At 37.2% G+C, this 15,873-nt stretch overlaps 1 long non-coding RNA gene across 1 annotated transcript in view; it reads left to right on the top strand.

The window, feature by feature from the left end:
- Positions 1-4,965: 4,965 nt before the first annotated feature.
- The window catches only part of LOC137636923 (uncharacterized), a 62,475-nt gene continuing 51,567 nt past the window's right edge, over positions 4,966-15,873 (top strand). The window contains exons 1-4 of the long non-coding RNA XR_011043298.1: positions 4,966-6,033; positions 9,524-9,659; positions 12,378-12,513; positions 15,216-15,351. This is a non-coding gene — a long non-coding RNA (uncharacterized lncRNA). The remainder of the gene's footprint in view (positions 6,034-9,523; positions 9,660-12,377; positions 12,514-15,215; positions 15,352-15,873) is intronic.

Raw genomic sequence — 15,873 nt, 5'->3', positions numbered from 1 at the left:
TCAATTAGTTCATTATGCATGTTGCATAAGATTTTTCATAACTGACCATCCTTTACATTCAGATCTCCCTGGACAATTCTATCCTGTTCGTAATACTAGGCAGGCAGTTAATTCTAATAGCCAGGCCTTCTCCATCATGAGGCTCAATACTATGCAGTACTCTAGAAGTTTTATTCCAGCTGTTACCAAGTTGTGGAATGATCTTCCTAATCGGGTAGTTGAATCAGTAGAACTTCAAAAGGTCAAAGTTGGAGCAAATGTTTTTTTGTTGACCAGGCAGACATGAGTCTTTTTATTTATGACATATTTGTTTTTGATGTTGTTAATAGTTTATATATGACTTGTCTGTTTTGACGTTGTTACCTTTTTTGGAATGATTTATTGTTAATTTGTTCTCTTCATTTATTTATTTCCTTATTTCATTTCCTCACTGGGCTATTTTTCCCTGTTGGAGCCCCTGAGCTTATAGCATCTTGCTTTTCCATCTAGGGTTGTAGCTTGGATAGTAATAATAATAATAATAGGTGAGATTTTATTCAAATTGAGCATTGCCAGCATGTAGATTGTTGTGTATCTAGCATAGTTTGGATGGTCATAACACAAGAACATTGGACATAACTGTTCTAAGCAAGAAATGTGCAGATCAAAGTTGCTTTCTTTAGTTGCCCCCTGGAAGCGCAAAACAAGGAGAACCTTGTCCATGTAATCAATCCAAAACTTTGCTGTCTTGCCATGTTCTCCTCTTCTAATTTCTTCTTTGAAATTATTGTATTGTTCAATCACTGCAGCACAATCTTCATTGGTCAATGCTTCATCCAGTAGTTCTGTGCTTGGTTCACGTGCAAGATGTTCCATCATGTCTCGAGCCCTTCCTTTCCAGAGGATTGTTACATTTGATTCAAAACTTTGTAAAAGGAGGCGCTCTAAAGCCTCGAGCATAGTCTTGTGAACACGCATAGCTCTATTATAGTGTTTTCCTGACATCACTTTGCTGATAGAACCACTGGCACATATTCCTGACTCAATAAGTATATCTTCAAAGCCACTTCCACCCATACGTTTTCCAATTACTCGAAGAAATGCACATGTTGTATGGAAAACACCTAATCTAATAATAACATCTCCAAATGTATTAGGATCCTGCCACACAATTGCATATGCTTTTTTAGCAACTGCCAAATCAAATGTTAAAATTGTATATTGCTGATTGACCTCCCTAGAAGCTGACTGGGACACTTTGATTATATGCTGTACAGTAGCATTTTCTGTGACTGGCGCATTAATTGGAGGCATATACTCAACTTTTGACTGAACCTCTCCATATTCTTTTTCTTTCCCTGTTAAAGATACCCAACCTGCCCAATTAGGAACTGTCTGAATCGATTCCTTTGACAGGGCTCTACTAAGCAGCCACAAAGAGTCATTCACATCTTTATTGGGTGAAGTAAGTATAGAAGGTGCTAATACTGGTTCAGCCTTTGGTCTCAAAAAACATGGTTCTATTTCTTTAGGTATGTAGTTGATTGATCGTTTCTTTGTCCGAGGATTACTGCTTTTCTCTCTTATTTCAGACATATCAACATTTTCAATAAATGAGGATTCTTGAATTACACTTCCATGCGCAGTGAGAGTTGTTCCAGCTCCTGTTGATGTTTCTTCTAATAAGTCAAAATTGTCCCAACACAAATGAGTTACTCTGTTATCTTCCACCTGAATACCTCTTGGAAGAATTCTTTGTGTCTCAGTGATACCATCGCAAATTGCAGTCTCCAGTTCAAGCAAGCAAGAGTATGATGCACAGTGACCAAAACGATGCAATATTGTTACAATTTCTGCACTACCTGTAAGATGTCGTAATGTCGTGCCTAAGAGTAGATGCTTGGGCATCATCCATTTTCCTTTCGTAGTAGCTCTACACAAATCTTGAGAGATAGAAAGCACTGGTATCTCAGTAGTAGTTTCAACTGCTTTAGACCCACCTATAATCAAACTTAAAAATTCTTGTAAGAGTTTAGGTACTTGGGTATTTTCTCCAAGCAAATATACTTTTGTTGGTGGCCATGGCATTTCTGGAGCTTCTCTTTGGCCATCCAAAATGGCCCTTCTTAAAACTAGAGCAGCCTCCTCAATTCTCTTTGACTCAGATGCAGCTACTTCAAATGCAACTTCTACAGCCTGACCTTGAGGAACTTCGGATGAATACACTAGTTCACTTTTATAATTTGGTTGCCAAAATTGCAATTTGTTACCAATTTTTTTTTTTCAGTTTATCTTTTAGCTTACAAGTTTTATATTGAGGATTATAGAATTCTGGAAATTGATCTTGCAAAAAGAGTAAGTACTTTTCTTTCATCATTGATAGTCTTTCAACATTTTCTCCTTTTATGATGCTTTCATCAACATACTTACAAAGATAATCAAAGGCTGCTTTATGGACTTCTTGTTCTTGTTTGACTTTAAGATTTTCCACCTCACTGATGTTACGTTCTTGTAATCTGGTGTAATTTTTTCTACATGTAGGGTGATAACGGGCTTCTCTTGCCTGAAGGTCATAGTCGGCAATCTGGCCAAGCATCTTGAAATCCTTCAGCCTTTCTGCAGCTGCTCTGATTGTATCTTCAGCTGTTTTTGTTTGGCATTTGATGGGAATTTTGATACGCCCTTTCACCTTTTTTCTGTACTTGTTGCACATTAAGCATGAAGTAGAAGGAAAAAGAGGCGTTGGGATTTGTACTTTCTTCGTTGTCCTCCCACTCTTTGATCTTGAGGTAGTAGCTTCATTTTTATCAACTGTACACTTTCTCTTTAAGACTCTGGAAACATTCGTAAAGTTTTGATAACACCACCTGTGAGTTCCATGTAAATCCTTAAGAAATGTTTTTGGAATTTTATCACGTATGGCTTCAAGCCTTTCATTTGGGTTGTCACTTTTTTGCCTAATCAACTTTTTTTCAAGGATCACATCAAAACTGTGGTCTGTTAATGGCCTCACATTTTTTTCTGAATTATTGCTCTCATAGTGAATAATACATGTTAGCTGAGATGCTGCTGATGACTTTGACCTTTGTTTTTTTGTTAATTTCAGCTTCAATGGATTTTCATCAGAGGGAGTGCTAGTTGCCATTATGAGTTCTTATGCCTGAAAATAAAAATACTTCTCATTATTGTCTTATAGATAACAAAGATTTTGGTCATAAACATTCCATAGAAAAAATCAAGAAAACATGTTTACATATCATATCATATTTGCTGTACCTCGTATATACTATGTGCTTATCACCTTTTTCCGTGTGATCGTCAATTTCAATATTACCAAAAGCTTGAGAAATACTGATGATAATGCTTTACAACTATCAAAAATGAGTCCCTTGTCCCTGAAAACCTATAAAAACATATATTACAAAGACACAAACAGAAGAAAGTCATTGCTGATATTTTTTCCATATGCGGACAAAGTCAAATTCAAAATGGCCGCCATTACGACCAAAATCACCAACAGCTAAAGTGCAAACAAGCAGATTCTGATTCTATGGTCTCTAAAGAATAGAGAAAACTGGGTCTACAAAAATCCCTAGGGGAGGTCCTATGGTGGGCCCATGGTCTAAAACCATTACGTCAGGCTTCAGATCGCCACCTAACTTGGAAGACGGCGTTCCTACTAGCTTTGGCCAAGCGAGTTGGTAAACTTCATGGTCTCTCATATGACATCGCCCATTCAAGGGGATGGGGGAAGGTAACGTTCAAATTTGTCCCTGAGTTTATTGCTAATACTCAGAATCCGGGGGTGCCGGACCCACGGTTCGACTCCTTCCAGATTTCGAGTCTTCGTTCTGTAACAGATGACCCAGACCATCTCCTACTGAGCCCAGTAAGGAGTCTGAGGCTATATCTCAAAAGAACGGCTGCAGTCCGTCCCCAGGTGCAGGCATTGTTTGTGAGCACTGGGAGGACTAAGAGGAGGGTCACCAAGAACACCATCTCGGCATGGATTCGTAGGGTGATTCATCTGTCCCTGAATTCAGACCCTCCTTCCGTCACGTCGCCCTAGAGCACATGACGTCAGGGGCGTAGCTACGTTCCTGGCCTTCAAAAAAAATTTCTCAGTGACGCAGGTGCTCCAAGCTGGGGTGTGGAAGCATCAGACGACCTTCACAGCCCACTACCTGCAAGACGTGACCCACTGGAGGCTTGATACATTTTCTATCGGCCCTGTGGTGGCTGCAGAACAGCTGGTTTAAAACCTCAGACTCCTTAATGGACAAGTAGCAGAAGGTTGAGGACATTGTTACCCGGTCTTAGTCTGCATGAATGAAAAGGTATGTCTGGCCCTTATTCTTTTCTTCATCCTCCCCTCTCTTGGGGAAAGCAGCATCTTGGGTTCTCTGCACAGCTGACCTCAAACCACTGCAGGTAAACCATGTTTCCTTGTGTTCCTAGTATTAAGCTAATACTGTCACGTCCCCATAACCTGATGAGGTGGTATTGGGAGAGTCCTAGCCTAAAGTTTCCATCTAAAGGACTACAGGTCAACTTCCTAGGACGAGTCACACTTTATACCTTCACACACAGCTTACGTAGGCCGCAGCCCTTGCATAGCAAGGTTTTAGTGAGGTGCAGGCACTCCTTATTGTCGAGTGCTGACAGATACTGAGTCCCCGGGCAAAGCCAAAAGCCACTACTGGCCGGGACGTTCCATCCCCCCTAATGGGTGAGTCACCCCTATTAAATAGCGTGGTTTGTATGTCAGTTACGGAGTAAATGACAAATTCGTAGATAATTTGTATTTTTCCTAACTATACAAACCTTAGCTATTTAATCAAACTTGCCCGCCAGCCCTATCCCCCATGAAGTCCTACCTCTAAGCAAAGTGAGCTCAAGCACAGGTGTGTATAAAGGGGGGGGGGGTGTGGTTAGCAAACTGCCCTCCCTACCCTAACCCCCCCCCCCCCCCCCCCGCTAACTAGCGGTGGGGTAGTAAACCCTCGTTAAAAGTCTAATGGCTCGTCATTTCAGCTACGCCGAAAGTAATAACCCCTATTAAATAGCTAAGGTTTGCATAGTTAGGAAAAATACAAATTATCTACGAATTTGTCATTTTATCCTTAATCCTATTAATCATTACTCTACCATACACTTTTCCAACCACTCAACAAACTAATACCTCTTGAATTACAACACTCATGCACATCTCCCCTACCCTTATATAGTGGTACAGTACATGCACAAACCCAATCTGCTGGTACCATTGACAACACAAAACACATGTTAAACTATCTCATCAACCATTCAAATACAGTCACACCCCCTTCCTTCAACATCTCGGCTCTCACACCATCCATACCAGATGCTTTTCCTACTCTCGTTTCAACTAGTGCTCTCCTCACTTCCTCTGTTGTAATCTCTCTCTCATTCTCATCTACCATCACCGGCACCTCAACACCTTCAACAGCAATTGTATCTGCCTCCCTATTATCCTCAACATTCAGTAAACTTTCAAAATATTCCGCCCACCTTTTCCTTGCCTCCTCTCCTTTTAACAACCTTCCATTTCCATCTTTCACTGTCTCTTCAATTCTTGAGCCAGCCTTCCTTACTCTCTTCACTTCTTTCCAAAACTTCTTATTCTCTTCATATGAATGACCCAATCCCTGACACCACCTCAGGTCAGCTGCCCTCTTTGCCTCACCTACCTTGCGCTTTACTTCCACATTTTTCTCTCTATATTTTTCATACTTCTCTATACTATTACTCTGCAGCCATTCTTTAAAAGCCCTCTTTTTCTCTTCCACTTTTACCTTCACTCTTTCATTCCACCATTCACTGCCCTTCCTCATGCTGCCTCCTGTTCTTGCCACACACATCACTTGCAATCCCAACAAAAGGTTCTTTTACTAACTTCTTCTTCTTCTTATTCTCTTCATATGAGTGGATATGAGTGAAAACTATGGGCGTAAAAAGAGCATAGACAGATGCGAGGCGAAGGACATGTCTGACTCCTTTGTTACCCAGTGGACTTGTATTTAGATATTAAAGGTAAGAATGACTTGAATTTCGAAGTATCATAGAATAGTTAATGTATAGGCTTAAGTTTAGTTTATTTTTTGCTGTATATTTCGTAACTAATGTATATAAAGTTCTAATTTTCCTTTCTGACAAGCAAGGTGTTAACTAATGTACTGTAGTTCTTCAGGGGCTACTTTCCACTTGGTAAGGGTAAAAGAGACAAGCTTTGGTAAGCAGCTCTTCTAGGGGAAGGACACTCCAAAATCAAACCATTGTTCACTAGTCTTGGGTAGTGCTATAGCCTCTATACCACGGTCCTCCACTGTCTTGGGTTAGAATTCTCTTGCTAGAAGGTGCACTCGGGCACACTATTATATCTTAGTCCTCTTCCTAAGGTTTTATAATTCATATAAAGATTTATTGCAATATTGTTACTGTTCTTAAAAGATTTTATTTATTTCCCTACCTCACTGGGCTATTTTCCCTGTTGGGCCCTTGGGCTTATAGCATCCTGCTTTTCTAACTAGTGTTGTAGCTTAGCAAGTGATAATAATAATAATAATAATAATAATAATGATGATGATAATAATAAACATCACTTACAGTATTGTAATATACAGCAGATTTACAAATTGAACTTTCTCATTGTGTATGACCAAAAATATCATCCACAGTCCTCCACATTCCAATTGTGCCATTCATTGAAAAAGCTTTTACATTCACACAGGATATAACATTCTACAGCAAATTACAAGGCTTCTAGCAAATCTTCTCTTTACATCCCTTTCCATATAAAAGTAGGAGTACGTTTCTCGTTACAATTTTGCGGGTCATATATGTTTGGTATAACTAATTTCTTCCACATCTTCCAATGATTACATTTCCTTCATTCTTCCGTGAAAAATTAGCATTACAAAGCCACTTACTCTGGATTCTTTTAGCCATCTTATGCTCTTTCATCAATAATTCATTTTCCACATCCATTCCTGTATCATTCTTTCTAAAAAAAAGATTGTGACATTTACTCATCTTTCAGAACAACAAAATTATGCATATCCTTTTTCATATCCCACATATTTAATTACGACTTCCTTCCCTCCCAAGTAACTATATGACCCTGTCCAGGTTCATGTATTTTCAAACAATACTTGCTGCTCTTTTTGGAACATCCGACTCCAAGCTACATCACGTATCGGACTAGCATTCACCAAGGAAATCTTCAAATCTGTGTAGTCAATCCACATTAGAAATGAAGGCAACTCGAACACACTAAATGTAATGCACTAATATTTGTTCACTCTTTCAGATTTATACGTGAGGTTACTTTTCCAGAATGTACTCTTACCCCACTCTCATACAGCTATCAAAATCTTTTAAAAAGGCATCACTGTTTGCATTGCTTTTAATTCTTCCAGATACTGTACCTATTAATGTCCATGATTCTGAATTGTTTTTGTTTCGTAAATAGATCTCTTATTACTTTGATGCTCTGATTCATTCGTACTTTGAATAGAACCATAGAAAGACCATCCTTAACCATTTCTTTTACACCTTACAAAACATAATCAAGTCTTGAATTGCTGCCACCTCTGCATTGCTTATCATCATCGGCCCTTTGGGAGAAAATAATAGGGTCAATGTTCTCCACCATTATCATCATTATTATTATTATTATTATTATTATTATTATTATTATTATTATTATTATTATTACTAGCTAAGCTATAACCCTAGTTGAAAAAACAGGATGCTTCAAGCCCAAGGGCTTCAACGGTGAAAACTAGCCAGTGAGGAAAGGAAATAAATAAACTATGAAAAGAAGTAAAATAATTCAAATAGAATAGTTTTAGAACAGTAACAATATTAAAACAATAAAATATTCTAAGCACAATAACAACATTAAAACAGATCTTACATATATAAACTATACTAAGAGATTTATGTCAGCCTGTTCAACATAAAAACATTTGCTTCTAGTTTGAACTTTTGAAGTTCCACCGATTCAACTATACCTGATTAGGAAGATCATTCCACAACTTGGTCATAGCTGGAATAAAACTTGTAGAGTATTGTGTAGTATTGAGCCTCATGATGGAGAAGGCCTGACTATTAGAATAATATAGGTCATATGTATTTGCTTTGTCCTGAAAATTCTTCTTCTTCACCTAATCATGCACATGTAAAGACTTTCACCTCACTTCCAGCTTCCTTAGCACTCCATTCACTAACTGCATATGCCCTACAATTGATTTGTTCATTATCATATCAATATCAATAAAACTCTTCTTGGATATTCAAAGATCGTTGAAAGACAGCTGGTGTATTAGCTGGTCCTTAACAGGTTTTTAAATTGAATGTGCTTTTCTTCCGAGGTCATATTAAATCCAGCTTCATGAACACTCTCATCCCTAATGTACTAAATAGTACAGTTCACAAACGCACTCATGTACAACACACATTTGAAACCTCTTTTATTACGAGTATAGTCATCTCATAACCCTTTCTATTAATTCTTTATTAAACATATTCCTATAGGTACAGGCCATTAAAGTTATGATGCCAGGTAATTGACAATCATTCATTCATTTATTCATTCACTGCCCCTCAACCTCTTTCTTGTAACAGGCTGTGGAAAGTGACAGGGTTTGATAGATAATGGTGTTTTTGTCCATAGCTGTTTTAAACTGGCAGCTTTAATGTTCTTGAATCCTCATCTCCCAGACTTAACAATCATCATTCCAACAACATACTCTATAGATTCTACTTTCATTTAGCTTAACTCAATTTAGTGTTCTCAATATCTTGTATTTCCGTTTGTTCCTATTACTGGTAAAATTCTTTATGCTTTATTGGGGTTATCTCTGATGCATTTCTGTTACTACAAGATTGGAGAATTACCGTGGGCCTGGCAGCCTTGTGGTCGCACCACGCGCATCAGTGTGTTCATGCTAGCGGCTGTGTGCTCACAGACATACAAGGCTGCCGGGCCCACAATAATTCTTCAATTATGTCGTAACAAATCTGCGTCAGAGCTAACCCCAAGAAATGACTCTGGGGTTATGTAGCTAGGAAAATAGAAATGATTTTATAAATTTGTAGTTTGCATTGCTGAATTTGATAAACTGAATCATACCTTTCATCATATACGTTCACAAACATTATATTACTCGTCACTCCTAACCTATCGCCTTCCTGTATACTGTACTTTATCATCTTTTGCTTGGCACATCCATATTCACTTGTAAACCCTTTCTTTGCTCTTCTTCATGTATCATTCAGGCAAATTCATGTGCCTTATTATTATTATTATTATTATTATTATTATTATTATTGTTATTGAAAATCCTATTTTGATAATCATATTTAATTAGAGAGTACTGTATTTAGACATCATTGATTGTCTAGGATTTAGTTTTACATACCAGGATGAATTTTACCATTCAACACTATTTCATTTTTAATTATGCTGATTTAAATTTCCTTTCAAAATGAATAAAGATATCTATATTTTTAATTTCAGGTGAGATAGCCGGGTTGAAGCTCTCATTCGAGTCCCCACTTGCGCTCCCACTGGGGAATGGCACAGTGGGCTTGTGTCTGGGTGGTGTAAGCCCAGCCCAACCGAGATAGTGCAGAGCTTCATGGTTTCAACCAAGGTAAGAATGAATGAATTTATTAATCAGCTGATCGATAGATTTATGCAGTTGAAAGGCTAAGGCTATTATTGGAACATAAATTGGTACAGTCAGATTTTAAAAGGAGTGGTTTGAAACTATTATAATGTAAGAAAAATGTTAAAATCATAATTAAATGTCCTTGGAATGCAAAGGGTAATTTGTTTGGTGTTTTGTGTTCTGCTGTACTATGTATTTGAAAAGTTCAATGATTCCGGGACAAAACAAATGTTTTTGTTGGCATGTAAGCTGAAAAGAATGAATTACCGTAATGTTGGGCACTGCGTGTAGATAGATGATCAGGGATGTAGCTTAGCTAGTAATATGATAATAATAATAATAATTATATATATAGAACTTTTCTTGCAAACTCAGTCATCACAACAATCGTAGCATGTTGAAAGGCAGCTGGTGCATTAGCTAATCCAAAACAGGTTTCTAAAAAGAAAAGTGCCTTTCCGCTGTCATAAATGCAGTCATTGCTGTACTACTTCTTAAGGCCACTGTTCTTCCATAACTGCAGTGATCTTCATATTTAATACACCATGGTTCTACTCATTTTAGTGCTTTATCGTTTACTGTTTTTGGATCCATGTCCGAACAGGCAGGCCCTAGCGGGTAGCTACACGAAGCGTGATTCATTGTTGGGATTGGCGCAGGAGTTTTCAGCACCATTTGTGTAAACCCATCTTTGGAGGTTCTCCCCTGTCCAACCAGTTTTTGTACTTCCTCTATTCAGGGTGAACTGTTTCCTCCTGGTAAGCGAGAACCCACAGGGCAGGTCTTCACTAGATTCACTAGAGTGGGTGCCTGGGATCATTTGCTTGTTTATTATTATTATTATTGCTAGCCAAGCTACAACCCTAGTTGGAAAAGCAAGATGCTATAAGCCCAAGGGCTCCAGCAGGGAAAAATAGCCCAGTGAGGAAAGGAAATGAATAAATGATGAGAATAAATTAACAATATATCATTCTAAAAACAGTAACAACGTCAAAACAGATATGTCTTATATAAACTATTAACAATGTCAAAAACAGATATGTCATATATAAACAATAAAAAGACTCATGTCAGCCAGGTCAACATAAAAACATTTGCTCCAACTTTGAACTTTTGAAGTTCTATTGATTCAACTATACCTGATTAGGAAGATCATTCCACAACTTGGTAACAGCTGAAATAAAACTTTTAGAATACTGTGTAGTATTGAGCCTCATGATGGAGAAGGCCTGACTATTAGTATTATATAGGTCATATGTTTTTGCTTTGTCTTGAAAATTCTTCTTCTTCACCTAATCATGCACATGTAAATACTTTCTCCTCACTTCCAGCTTCCTTAGCACTCCATTCACTAACTGCATATGCCCTACAATTGATTTCTTTATTATCATATCCATATCAATAAAACTTCTTGGATATTCCCTCAACACAGCATTCATAGATCATTGAAAAACAGCTGGTGCATTAGCTAGTCCAGAACAGGTTTTTAAATTGAATGTGCTTTTCAGCTGCGATAAATGTGATTGGTGTACTCTTCTTCCGAGGTCATATTAAATCCAGCTTCATGAACACACTCATCCCTAATGTACTAAATAGTACAGTACACAAAACGCACTCATGTACAACACACATTTGAAATCTCTTTTATTACGAGTATAGTCATCTCATAACCCTTTCTATTAATTCTTTATTAAACATACTTCTATAGGCATCAATGGTCATTAAATGTTATGATGCCAGGTAATTGACAATCATTCATTCATTTATTCATTCACTGCCCCTCAACCTCTTTCTTGTAACAGGCTGTGGAAAGTGACAGGGTCTGATAGATAATGGTGTTTTTGTCCATAGCTGTTTTAAACTGCCAGCTTTAATGTTCTTGAATCCTCATCTCCCAGACTTAATAATCATCATTCCAACAACATACTCTATAGATTCTTCTTTCATTTAGCTTAACTCAATTTAGTTTTCTCAATGTCTTGTATTTCCGTTTGTTCCTATTACTGGTAAAATTCTTTATGCTTTATTGGGGTTATCTCTGATGCATTTCTGCTACTACCAGATTGGAGAATTACCGTGGGCCTGGCAGCCTTGTGGTCGCACCATGAGCATCAGTGTGTTGATGCTAGCGGCTGTGTGCTCACAGCCATACAAGGCTGCCGGGCCCACAATAATTCTTCAATTATGTCGTAACAAATCTGCGTCGGAGCTATCCCCAAGAAATGATTCCTTATAGCTAGGAAAATAGAAATGATTTTATAAATTTGTAGTTTGCATTGCTGAATTTGATAAACTGAATCATACCTTTCATCATATACGTTCGCAAACATTATATTACTCGTCACTCCTAACCTGTCACCTTCCTGTATACTGTACTGTACTTTATCATGTTTTGCTTGGCACATCCATATTAACTTGTAAACCCTTTCTTTGGTCTTCCTCATGTATCATTCAGGCAAATTTCTGTGCCTTATTATTATTATTATTATTATTATTATTATTATTATTATTATTGAAAATCCTATTTGATAATCATATTTTATTAGAGAGTACTGTATTTAGACATCATTAATTGTCTAGGATTTAGTTTTACATACCAGGAGGAATTTTACCATTCAACACTACTGTATTTCATTTTTAATTATGCTGATTTAAATTTCTTTTCAAAATGAATAAAAATATCTATATTTTTAATTTCAGGTGAGATAGCCGGGTTGAAGCTCTCATTCGAGTCCCCACTTGCGCTCCCACTGGGGAATGGCACAGTGGGCTTGTGTCTGGGTGGTGTAAGCCCAGCCCAACCGAGATAGTGCAGAGCTTCATGGTTTCAACCAAGGTAAGAATGAATGAATTTATTAATCAGCTGATCGATAGATTTATGCAGTTGAAAGGCTAAGGCTATTATTGGAACATAAATTGGTACAGTCAGATTTTAAAAGGAGTGGTTTGAAACTATTATAATGTAAGAAAAATGTTAAAATCACAATTAAATGTCCTTGGAATGCAAAGGGTAATTTGTTTGGTGTTTTGTGTTCTGCTGTACTATGTATTTGAAAAGTTCAATGATTCCGGGACAAAACAAATGTTTTTGTTGGCATGTAAGCTGAAAAGAATGAATTACCGTAATGTTGGGCACTGCGTGTAGATAGATGATCAGGGATGTAGCTTAGCTAGTAATATGATAATAATAATAATAATTATATATATAGAACTTTTCTTGCAAACTCAGTCATCACAACAATCGTAGCATGTTGAAAGGCAGCTGGTGCATTAGCTAATCCAAAACAGGTTTCTAAAAAGAAAAGTGCCTTTCCGCTGTCATAAATGCAGTCATTGCTGTACTACTTCTTAAGGCCACTGTTCTTCCATAACTGCAGTGATCTTCATATTTAATACACCATGGTTCTACTCATTTTAGTGCTTTATCGTTTACTGTTTTTGGATCCATGTCCGAACAGGCAGGCCCTAGCGGGTAGCTACACGAAGCGTGATTCATTGTTGGGATTGGCGCAGGAGTTTTCAGCACCATTTGTGTAAACCCATCTTTGGAGGTTCTCCCCTGTCCAACCAGTTTTTGTACTTCCTCTATTCAGGGTGAACTGTTTCCTCCTGGTAAGCGAGAACCCACAGGGCAGGTCTTCACTAGATTCACTAGAGTGGGTGCCTGGGATCATTTGCTTGTTTATTATTATTATTATTGCTAGCCAAGCTACAACCCTAGTTGGAAAAGCAAGATGCTATAAGCCCAAGGGCTCCAGCAGGGAAAAATAGCCCAGTGAGGAAAGGAAATGAATAAATGATGAGAATAAATTAACAATATATCATTCTAAAAACAGTAACAACGTCAAAACAGATATGTCTTATATAAACTATTAACAATGTCAAAAACAGATATGTCATATATAAACAATAAAAAGACTCATGTCAGCCAGGTCAACATAAAAACATTTGCTCCAACTTTGAACTTTTGAAGTTCTATTGATTCAACTATACCTGATTAGGAAGATCATTCCACAACTTGGTAACAGCTGAAATAAAACTTTTAGAATACTGTGTAGTATTGAGCCTCATGATGGAGAAGGCCTGACTATTAGTATTATATAGGTCATATGTTTTTGCTTTGTCTTGAAAATTCTTCTTCTTCACCTAATCATGCACATGTAAATACTTTCTCCTCACTTCCAGCTTCCTTAGCACTCCATTCACTAACTGCATATGCCCTACAATTGATTTCTTTATTATCATATCCATATCAATAAAACTCTTCTTGGATATTCCCTCAACACAGCATTCATAGATCGTTGAAAAACAGCTGGTGCATTAGCTAGTCCAGAACAGGTTTTTAAATTGAATGTGCTTTTCAGCTGCGATAAATGTGATTGGTGTACTCTTCTTCCGAGGTCATATTAAATCCAGCTTCATGAACACACTCATCCCTAATGTACTAAATAGTACAGTACACAAAACGCACTCATGTACAACACACATTTGAAATCTCTTTTATTACGAGTATAGTCATCTCATAACCCTTTCTATTAATTCTTTATTAAACATACTTCTATAGGCATCAATGGTCATTAAATGTTATGATGCCAGGTAATTGACAATCATTCATTCATTTATTCATTCACTGCCCCTCAACCTCTTTCTTGTAACAGGCTGTGGAAAGTGACAGGGTCTGATAGATAATGGTGTTTTTGTCCATAGCTGTTTTAAACTGCCAGCTTTAATGTTCTTGAATCCTCATCTCCCAGACTTAATAATCATCATTCCAACAACATACTCTATAGATTCTTCTTTCATTTAGCTTAACTCAATTTAGTTTTCTCAATGTCTTGTATTTCCGTTTGTTCCTATTACTGGTAAAATTCTTTATGCTTTATTGGGGTTATCTCTGATGCATTTCAGTTACTACCAGATTGGAGAATGACCGTGGGCCTGGTAGCCTTGTGGTCGCACCATGAGCATCAGTGTGTTGATGCTAGCGGCTGTGTGCTCACAGCCATATAAGACTGCCGGGCCCACAATAATTCTTCAGTTATGTCGTAACAAATCTGCGTCGGAGCTAACCCCGAGAAATGATTCCGTATAGCTAGGAAAATAGAAATGATTTTATAAATTTGTAGTTTGCATTGCTGAATTTGATAAACTGAATCATACCTTTCATCATATACGTCGCAAACATTATATTACTCGTCACTCCTAACCTGTCACCTTCCTGTATACTGTACTTTATCATGTTTTGCTTGGCACATCCATATTCACTTGTAAACCCTTTCTTTGGTCTTCCTCATGTATCATTCAGGCAAATTCATGGTCCTTATTATTATTATTATTATTATTATTATTATTGAAAATCCTATTTGATAATCATATTTTATTAGAGAGTACTGTATTTAGACATCATTAATTGTCTAGGATTTAGTTTTACATACCAGGAGGAATTTTACCATTCAACACTACTGTATTTCATTTTTAATTATGCTGATTTAAATTTCTTTTCAAAATGAATAAAAATATCTATATTTTTAATTTCAGGTGAGATAGCCGGGTTGAAGCTCTCATTCGAGTCCCCACTTGCGCTCCCACTGGGGAATGGCACAGTGGGCTAGTGTCCGGTTGGTGTAAACCCAGCCCAACCTAGATAGTGCAGAGCTTCATGGTTTCAACCAAGGTAAGAATGAATGAATTTATTAATCAGCTGATCGATAAATTTATCCAGTTGAAAGGCTAAGGCTATTATTGGAACATAAATTGGTACAGTCAGATTTTAAAAGGAGTGGTTTGAAACTATTATAATGTATGAAAAATATTAAAATCACAGTTAAATGTCCTTAGAATGTAATGGGTAATTTGTTTGGTCCTTTGTGTTCTGCTGTACTATGTATTTGAAAAGTTCAATGATTCCGGGTCAAAACAAATGTTTTTGTCGGCATGTAAGCTGAAAAGTATGAATTACCGTAATGTTGGGCACTGCGTGTAGATAGATGATCTGGGATGGATCACAATCTTCAAATATATACATTTTTTGTTTCCTAACAATAATTAAAAAAAAAAAACTTCTACTTCATTGTAGTGGCCTGGTGGTAGCATCCTTGATTTAAGTCCCGCTCAAATTCCTTTTATGTTGAATAGGTCGACATCAGTTCTATTTATAGTTTAGGTATTAGAGACCTATTTTAGGTTGTTACCGTTC

Source organism: Palaemon carinicauda, unplaced genomic scaffold, assembly GCF_036898095.1.
Source record: "Palaemon carinicauda isolate YSFRI2023 unplaced genomic scaffold, ASM3689809v2 scaffold445, whole genome shotgun sequence".
In the NCBI taxonomy this organism is placed as follows: domain Eukaryota; kingdom Metazoa; phylum Arthropoda; class Malacostraca; order Decapoda; family Palaemonidae; genus Palaemon; species Palaemon carinicauda.
The sequence above is the reverse complement of the archived record's forward strand: the minus strand, read 5'-3'. Positions and strand labels throughout refer to the sequence as shown.